At 32.3% G+C, this 8,276-nt stretch overlaps 1 long non-coding RNA gene across 1 annotated transcript; it reads left to right on the top strand.

Annotated features, from left to right (window-relative positions):
* Positions 1-5,077: 5,077 nt before the first annotated feature.
* LOC108488363 (uncharacterized) lies at positions 5,078-6,172 on the top strand. Its single transcript, XR_001871738.2, has 2 exons — positions 5,078-5,541; positions 5,816-6,172. It is a non-coding gene; the product is annotated as an uncharacterized LOC108488363 (long non-coding RNA).
* Positions 6,173-8,276: the final 2,104 nt, after the last annotated feature.

Genomic DNA, 8,276 nt, shown 5'->3' on the forward strand with positions numbered 1-8,276 from the left:
ATGAGTGAAAACCTAAAGGAATATTTGATTATTTTGAGCAAACGAGAAATCACAACCCAGCACGTTAGGGCACGATTCTGCGAATTGCCAAATATCAAACTTTACCTTCGTTTTAAAGAATTTTTAAAAGGCATGAGTGAAATTTTGAAGGGATATTCGATTATTTTGAGCAAACGCGAAATTGCAACCCAACACGTTGGGCACTATTTCGCGAATTGCCAAATATCGAATGTCGTCTTCGTTTTAAAGAATTCTTAAATGAATACTTATAAAACTAACTTAAAACGTATTAACTCGATTTGAAATAAGACGAGATTAATCATAAAGATTTGAATTTTATAAGAAACCACATTTCGTGAACCAAGTGAAAAATGATGATATGATAACGGATATGTATGAGATACGATCAATTAACGAACTAAAATTTAAGTGTAACTAACCTAAAACATATAATCCGATCACAAGCATGCATGGGATACTAATTGACATAACAATATCAAAACAGCAATTATAATGACAATGCATCGTACGAAACAAAATAAAACAATACATGAAAGTATGCCACAATAATGTATAAAACCTAATATGATATGATCAATACAAGATATACGAAATAAGATAATATTAAAGAAAATGTGGTACACAACTAGTTTGAAATAATAAAAACACATAATGTATAATACATGAATGGATAAAATAAGAACATTAAAGATATATACTTGTTTGTTAAAATATATGAAGTGAAATGAATATTTTGATCGAGCAATATACCAAACATTAAAGAATATTGGTTTAGCATTGACAATTTACACGTATTAAAGAAAATTTTAGATTATGTATAAGATAGAAAATATTAATAATATGTATGAAAAATATAATTTTAAAACATAATAGATTTATAAGTCATGTATATATATATATATGTATATAAATAAACTTAAAAGGGTTATTTGTAAAAATACCATAGGAGTATACATAAGGAAAAATGTTTATTGAAATACATACATGAAAAAAAGAAAAAGTGTAACGCCCCAATTTTCGGGAATTCTGTGAATGTTGGCATAGGTTTAATTATGTTAGTGGGCCTCTAGAAGGCTCAAGCTTAAGATAGAACCCGGTAATTTTAGTTAATTTTTTGTTCCATAAGAAAAAGGGAGTGAAATTATGAAATAGGACCTATGTGAAAATGTTTGAAAATGCTATAAGCTAATTTGTAGTGGCCAAATAAATAAGAGTGCAAAATAGGGGGATTTGCATGTCAAATTCCCCACTTTTAATGTAGTGGCCAGCTAAGGTGATGGATAGTTGATAATGTATGCATTTTAGCATTTTAATAGTTAATGAATGATGGGCATTAGCATTTTAATAGTTAATGGATGATGGGCATGATAAGCATTATGGGCATATTTTTATTGGAATTATGGCATGAGTATGGCACAAATATTAGTATATCATTTATGTGTCATAAAATGTTGAGTGATAAGAATAACAAAAGGAAGTAAAGGAAGGTTGTTGTTCATTCTTTGTTCTTCATAGCTGAATTTGAGAGAGAGAGCAAATAGGGGAGGAAACCCTTGAATATTCGGTCACTAGGAGGAGGAAAAATTGAAGGTAAGTTCTTGGTACTTTGCTTCTATCTTGATGTTCATGAGTTCTTCTTGATTCTACCCTAACTCATGAAGCATATTTTAGCTTTTGGTTGTTGTTTCATGTTCTTTTGATGAAAAATGGAATATAGGTGAAGTTGAGCCAAACAAATGAGCATGCATGTGCCTTAGATGCTAAAGGGAAAAATCGGCTAACATGTTGTGCTTTAAAATGATGAAATGGAGATTATACTTAAGTAAAATCATAGATATGTGATGATTGATTGGTGATATACATGTTTAAATAACAAGCATGCAAGTTAGGTGTGAAAGAGTGATTTGGTAATAAATCTGCTTGGGACAGCAGCAGTAACGTGACTTTGGAAAATCACCATAAATTGTGGGAGATGAATTAGATGCTGAATAAATTATGTAATTAAAGCTTAATGAGTCTAGTTTCAAATGAAATAAACTAGAACATATTTTTAATTCTGTACAATGAGAAATTGGATTCGTAATGAAGAGTGGTCAAATTAGTCAAACAGTGAAACATGGGAAACTTTGAGAAAAATCTGGTATTTATTGGCTAAACCAAAAATTCTGAAAATTTTATGGATAGAAGATATATGAGTCTATTTTCAGGGAAAATTAACGGCACTTGATTTGGAGTTTCGTAGCTCCAGTTATAAATGATTTAGTGACTATTGCTTAGGAAGACAGCTTGCAATGAAATTATGATTATGTGGTAAACATTGACAAAAATTTGTTAATGAGTTGCTTATTAATTTCTTATAAGCTCACTATGATCTGTAAGTGTGGTTGGCCGAATATTGTAAGGGGTTAATATGTAGTTTGTATTTGAATAGTTAGATTAACGTGTTAGTAATCCAATTGTAGGCGGTTCGTGTGTGGATCTCGTAAACATATCGTCACAAACAGGTGTGTAACTAACACCCTCTTTCTTAGTCTAGATCGGCAAAAGCCGAAAAGCCGAAATGCCGAAAATCGGTATTTTGTAGATTTTGATGTGCAAATGCATGTGAGGTAAATCGATTAATGTTTTTGGTAAGCTGCAATGTTTGGACGCAAAGTGCATGATTTACGTGCCTCGATATTTTGGGCTTAATGGGCCAAAATTGGAATGATGGGCCAACGAGCCCAATTCGGTAAGAACCCTCGGTAGTGATTCATTAGTACGTGAAAGGTAGGAATATGCATGAAAAACCCTAAAATAGATAAATTATTGAAATACCTTTAAAAGTGGAAAATTTACGTTTTACCAGGAGATAAATTAAAAATACCCCAGGGTTAAATTGACCTAAATGCATGTTTGATTGTTGTTATTTCTTGCATGCCATGTTGTTATTATCGATGCATGGACCGGGATATTGACGGAGGAAGTATGAAAGTGGCTTGTCCACGTCTTTGGAGGCTTTGCCTCAATTCTTTGATAATGAGCGACAAGGTTAGCAAGAATCGTGGAGTGTTAAATTTGGGTGGGTTGAGCTATTCCCACATGGAGTGTATGGCTGGTACGGGTGGAGTGTAGTGGTTGGTGGGTTGAGTAGTCTCCCAAATGGGCTTGCATATGTTTCTTGATGTTGCATGTATTTTGAAATGGGCCTATGGGCCATCTCATTATCTGAATAAGGGGCTAAGGCCTAGTTTATTGTAATCTGAAAAGGGCTCGGCCCAGACCACTGTTACTTGAATGGGCTTAGGCCCAATGGGCTTGAGCTAACTTGGGCTTTGAATGGGTTTTCCTTACACTGAGTTTCCCAAACTCACCCTTCTTTAACCTTGCGGTGAGTCTTGATGTGGGTGACTTGGAGCCGGAGGGATTCAGAGTGGCCATTGTGAACACTTTTGGGTTTGAAAAAGACTGGTTTTCTTAAGTTATTTTTAATTACTATTTAAGTTTTGGGTTGTAATAAGGCCATTTTAACTTTATTTTCTTCTTTGATTTTACGAGATTATATTATTTTAAACAACTTTAAATTGATGGATAATAATAATTCAAATGGGCTAGACTTAGGGCACGATTTCAAAAGCGATATTTTTTAAATAACACGATGACAAGAATATTCAATTTACCAAAGATAACCACTCAAAGAAATTTCAACTTGTTATAACCAAGTGTGGCAATGGATGTGGACATGTCTAGGATTGGATCAATCGGAGAGCTTGGTACTTAGGCGACCTTCATGGCTCACCTCCTCATTATGGATACCTACACGGTGCCCGACTTCCATTCACTTGGTTAGTTTGACAAAATTCGACTTTTTTAAAACACTAAAAAAGGAACACGGGTTTTTGACTTCAAAGTGGCATGTCAGATTCGGCCTTAACGTCTGGGCCGGGTTTGGGGTACTACAAAAAGAAAAAATTAAAAATGTATAGGGCATTCGGGAATATCAAAAATATATTGTTAAATATCACCTTTAGAAATCGTACACTAGGTTTATAAAAACATATACATATAAATATATTTGAAAATGATTATTTGTAAAGAATCCACACTTTAGTAATGCATCCGAGGTTGAACCGACTTCGTTATAAACTATATGTAATAGACTTGAAACATACTCTTATATAGGAAAACTATAAGTGTAAAGTACATGGGTAAGTTTTAAAATGAATATTTAAATGCGAAGGAATTTAAAATAAATGAGAAACAAAATAATTTAAAACAACATATATTAACTTATTGACAACATACATGAGATGGAAAACTTAATAAAAATAACAATAGATGAAAGTGTAAAAATATATATATATATGTATATATAGTGAAATAAAATTTTAAAAGTAATAAATTATATACAAATAGATTTAAAATATATGTATGCATAAATAACTTTGAAAATAATCATTTAAAAAAATATAGGAATACATACGGGATTAAGTTAATTTTATAATAAATTATAATAGTTTTACTGAACGTGCTTATATACATTGATATAAAGAAAACTACGTGTATAAAATACATGAATTTGATAATATATGTAGATATAGGTTAAACATAGGTGTCAATAAAAATATATAGAATAATTAAAAACTATACATTATGTAGGACTATATAATAAAATACAAGTGATAAGTTTAAGAAATCATATACATAAAAATAATATAAGGCTGATGATAAAAATAAGTATAAGTATTTGCATAATAACGTATAAAAATATTTACCAAAGTGATAAAGAAAGAAATCAAACCATTGAAATAACTTATAATAGGTAAACAAGGATAAAAAAAAGTTGAACGTGTCTTAAAAATGATAATAAGCCATAAAATGAATAAATACAAAGGACTTAATTAAAACAAAATCGAAAATAAAAGAGACAAATTATAAACAAAATCAACTGGCAAAATAACAAAGGGATCGGCATGCAACACCTACGAATGCGCAGGGACCAAGTTTGGAAATAACCCAGACCCCCAAAACGCAACGCTGAAGTTCGGATCAAAGTGCAAACGCACGCAAAATTACAGGGCAATTTAAAAGAAAGAAAGAAATGCGAATATAGGCCAATTCGAATGCCGCGCGAAAGGGGAAGGACCTAGAACACAAATTTCCCATTCATGGGAAACAAGCGGATCCTCCCCGGGTCGGGTCATACGCGTGCGGGTTGTGCCAAATGGGTCCATACGGCGTCGTTTCAAAGGCTATTGAACTTAGCCTGAAACGACACCACTCCATGCTGTCAATTAAAAGGGAAATCAGCCCAAAAACTAGAATGCTTTAACAAAGCAAATAGGGGAAACCGAAACCCTAGATGTTTGCCCCCATTTAACCGCCGTTCGACCCTTAATCCACCACGAAAATCGATGGATAAATGTAAGGGCCTTTCCTACCTCTACTCAAGCCATGATTTAAGGCCGATCTCAACCCCGAGATCCCATCTCAGCTTAGACTTCGACGAAGGAGAAGGACCCCGATGGCGTTTTCGCAAAGGTAAACCCTCCTTTTCTTTTTTTATGTTAAAATCATATGCAGGGTCAAGAAAAACTAAGAAAAACAGATTGAAAAGCAAGTATCTATGGCACTTAAAAATCACCTTTTTAAGGTTTTTGATGACTTTTCTCTTTAATCTCTGTATCGTTACAAATAAAAGAAAATGGCTTTATAGCCGAAATCAAAAGAAAAAATACAAAGAAATTCCCTGCTATTTTTTCTTTGCTGCCATTTGCTGTTGTCCTGCTGTCGTTTTGTTTGTTTTTGTTTGCAGGTACGGGGTGACGTGGTAGCACGAGGGTGGTGTACGAAGGCGTACAGAGGTGGTACGGTGCTGGGGGGCTCAGTTGCGGCGCTGAGGGGCTCGATTGCGGCGCTGAGCGAATGGGGCTAGGGTTAGGGTTTCCAATAATTTCCAATAGATTGGCCCTATCGGGCTCTATTTTTGGTCTAGGTTAATATTAGTTTTGGGCTATGGGTCATGTATTCATTTTGGGTTTTGGATTGTAAAAAAAAAGGACTTTTAATTAATGGGCTTTTGGACTTTTATTAATTATTGGTTTTTGGTCTGTTTGTAACGGGCCGGGCAAATTGGCCTGTTTACAAATATAAAATATTTTTAAGAAAACAATTACTTTAAAATTTTAATATCCTTGAAATGAGTAACTTTATTAGAAGAAAAACTAAAATTATTTTAAATTCGAAATATGATATTAATTGAAGTCATTTTCCTTAGTAATTAATTTATCTCAAATGTGTAAACATTTGTTCCTCAAAACGAAGAAATAATAATATATAATAGTAAATTTAGATCTTAATATTTATTTTTTCAATTTAATCATTATTATTTTAGCTAAATTTAAAATTAAAAATTAAAAATAAAATTATAAAAATAAAATTTAACATAGTATTATATGTTACATTAACAAGTAATTTAAAATTATAAAAATAAAAAATAAAATCAAAATTAAAAGTAAAAATATAAAAAGTTCATAGAAATTCAAAATATTAAAATTAAAATGCATTCATATCACCAAGCATTCGTATCACCAATATTAAAATTAAACTGCCCTTAAGTCGAGTCTTAGGCTTATTCATGCTAGGTACATACGCATCCCCTCTTATTCAAGCATTAACTAAGCTGAAATTTAATAGCTCCCTATGTGAGAGTGGTCGAAGACTAAAAAAAACAGTAATGAAAAACAACCATTAATTCTAGTCTGTACCAGGTATTAAAAAGGATAGCACACCTTCGCAACGAACTATAACCTGTACTGGGACAATGTTATCTGCCAACTAATGCTAATAACTACGTATCTCCAAACCCAAACTTAAATGTTTCCCCAAACCAAAACTCTGCAATAATACATCATGAGGTGTTAAAGACTCATTCTCTTCCTAAGATGGTGGACACTGTGGAAAGGGTTTGTAAAATTCAAAGAATAATACATAAAAGATAGGGATTCTCAAGAACCCTTTTACCAAGGTAGTAGTTAAAGGGATATCTCCACCTAAAGAAATTAGAAATCACCAGGTAAGCTACTATATTAGCACAATGGCCAAAACAAACAACATAAAGACTTTATCCTTCACACACATATAAACACTCAATCTCCCATGAAGTTTTTTATGGTTTATTTGGAGGAGATTCTCATGTTAGGGGAATTGATGGATTCATATACCAAACCTCTAGTTTTGTTTTCCCTTTTGCTCTTCATCAATATTAAAAAAGAAAGAAAGAAATAGCAAAATACAATGAAGAATCAGACAAGTTGAAGCAGGAAATCACAATAAAAATTGTTTCCACAAATCTGAGAATGCATACAAACAAACATCTCTATTCATATGATTAAGGAAGACCCTGGGGGAAACAAAAAGTTCCAACATTAATCAGATCAGAAAATCAGTTGCAGATCACAGGTTCTATAACTGGTTCAAGTGAAAGAAGGAACAAAATGGATTAAAAAGAATATCAATTTCATGGAATCACCAATTACAAAAAGAGTGAACTAATGGTATTAAAAATATTATTCTTTTCATTCTCATTTGCTTCTTCCTTTTCCATTCGTTTTCCAACTTGTTATTGTGGATTATTGTGAGTGAATACTCCCAATATTCCAAACAAACATGCTCCATTTCTTAAGTATGAAATAAGAAAAATTCCTATATGATAATAAAGACATTAGACGTATTCATAAGATGAGCATATTACTAACATAATAATATACAGGTGTACCATACAGATTAGGTTTCTGGGAAGAACAACAGCAGCCTCCCATATCACACAGTTATCTTTGTTATCCACTCAATACAAAGGTAGTTTGGTGCATTTTCCCTTGTTATTCGACATCAAAGGACAAGTAGAATATAATAGTTTCAAACACAATGAGAGGGAAAAAACCAACTTACAAGCCGGGAAAAAACATGTAACATACTAGAACATAGAATCAAGCTTTGAGAAGCATGAACAAACAAAGTAAATAAATCCTTACCAATCATGCTAAATAGAATTGGGAATATAAAAAAAATGAATTATCCCCATGTATAGACAAATTATATACAAATACACTAAAACAGTAATAAGACATGAAATAAAATTAGGCGAAGAATTTTACCTTTTGAAGCGATGAAGGAAAGAAAGAGGCGAAGAATTTCTAGCCAAAAATTAGGCTCAAACAAAAAGTTAAATGATTTTGATAATTTGGACGGAAAAAAGAATTTATGTTGGATTGTTT

This window comes from Gossypium arboreum, chromosome 10 (genome assembly GCF_025698485.1).
Source record: "Gossypium arboreum isolate Shixiya-1 chromosome 10, ASM2569848v2, whole genome shotgun sequence".
NCBI lineage: Eukaryota > Viridiplantae > Streptophyta > Magnoliopsida > Malvales > Malvaceae > Gossypium > Gossypium arboreum.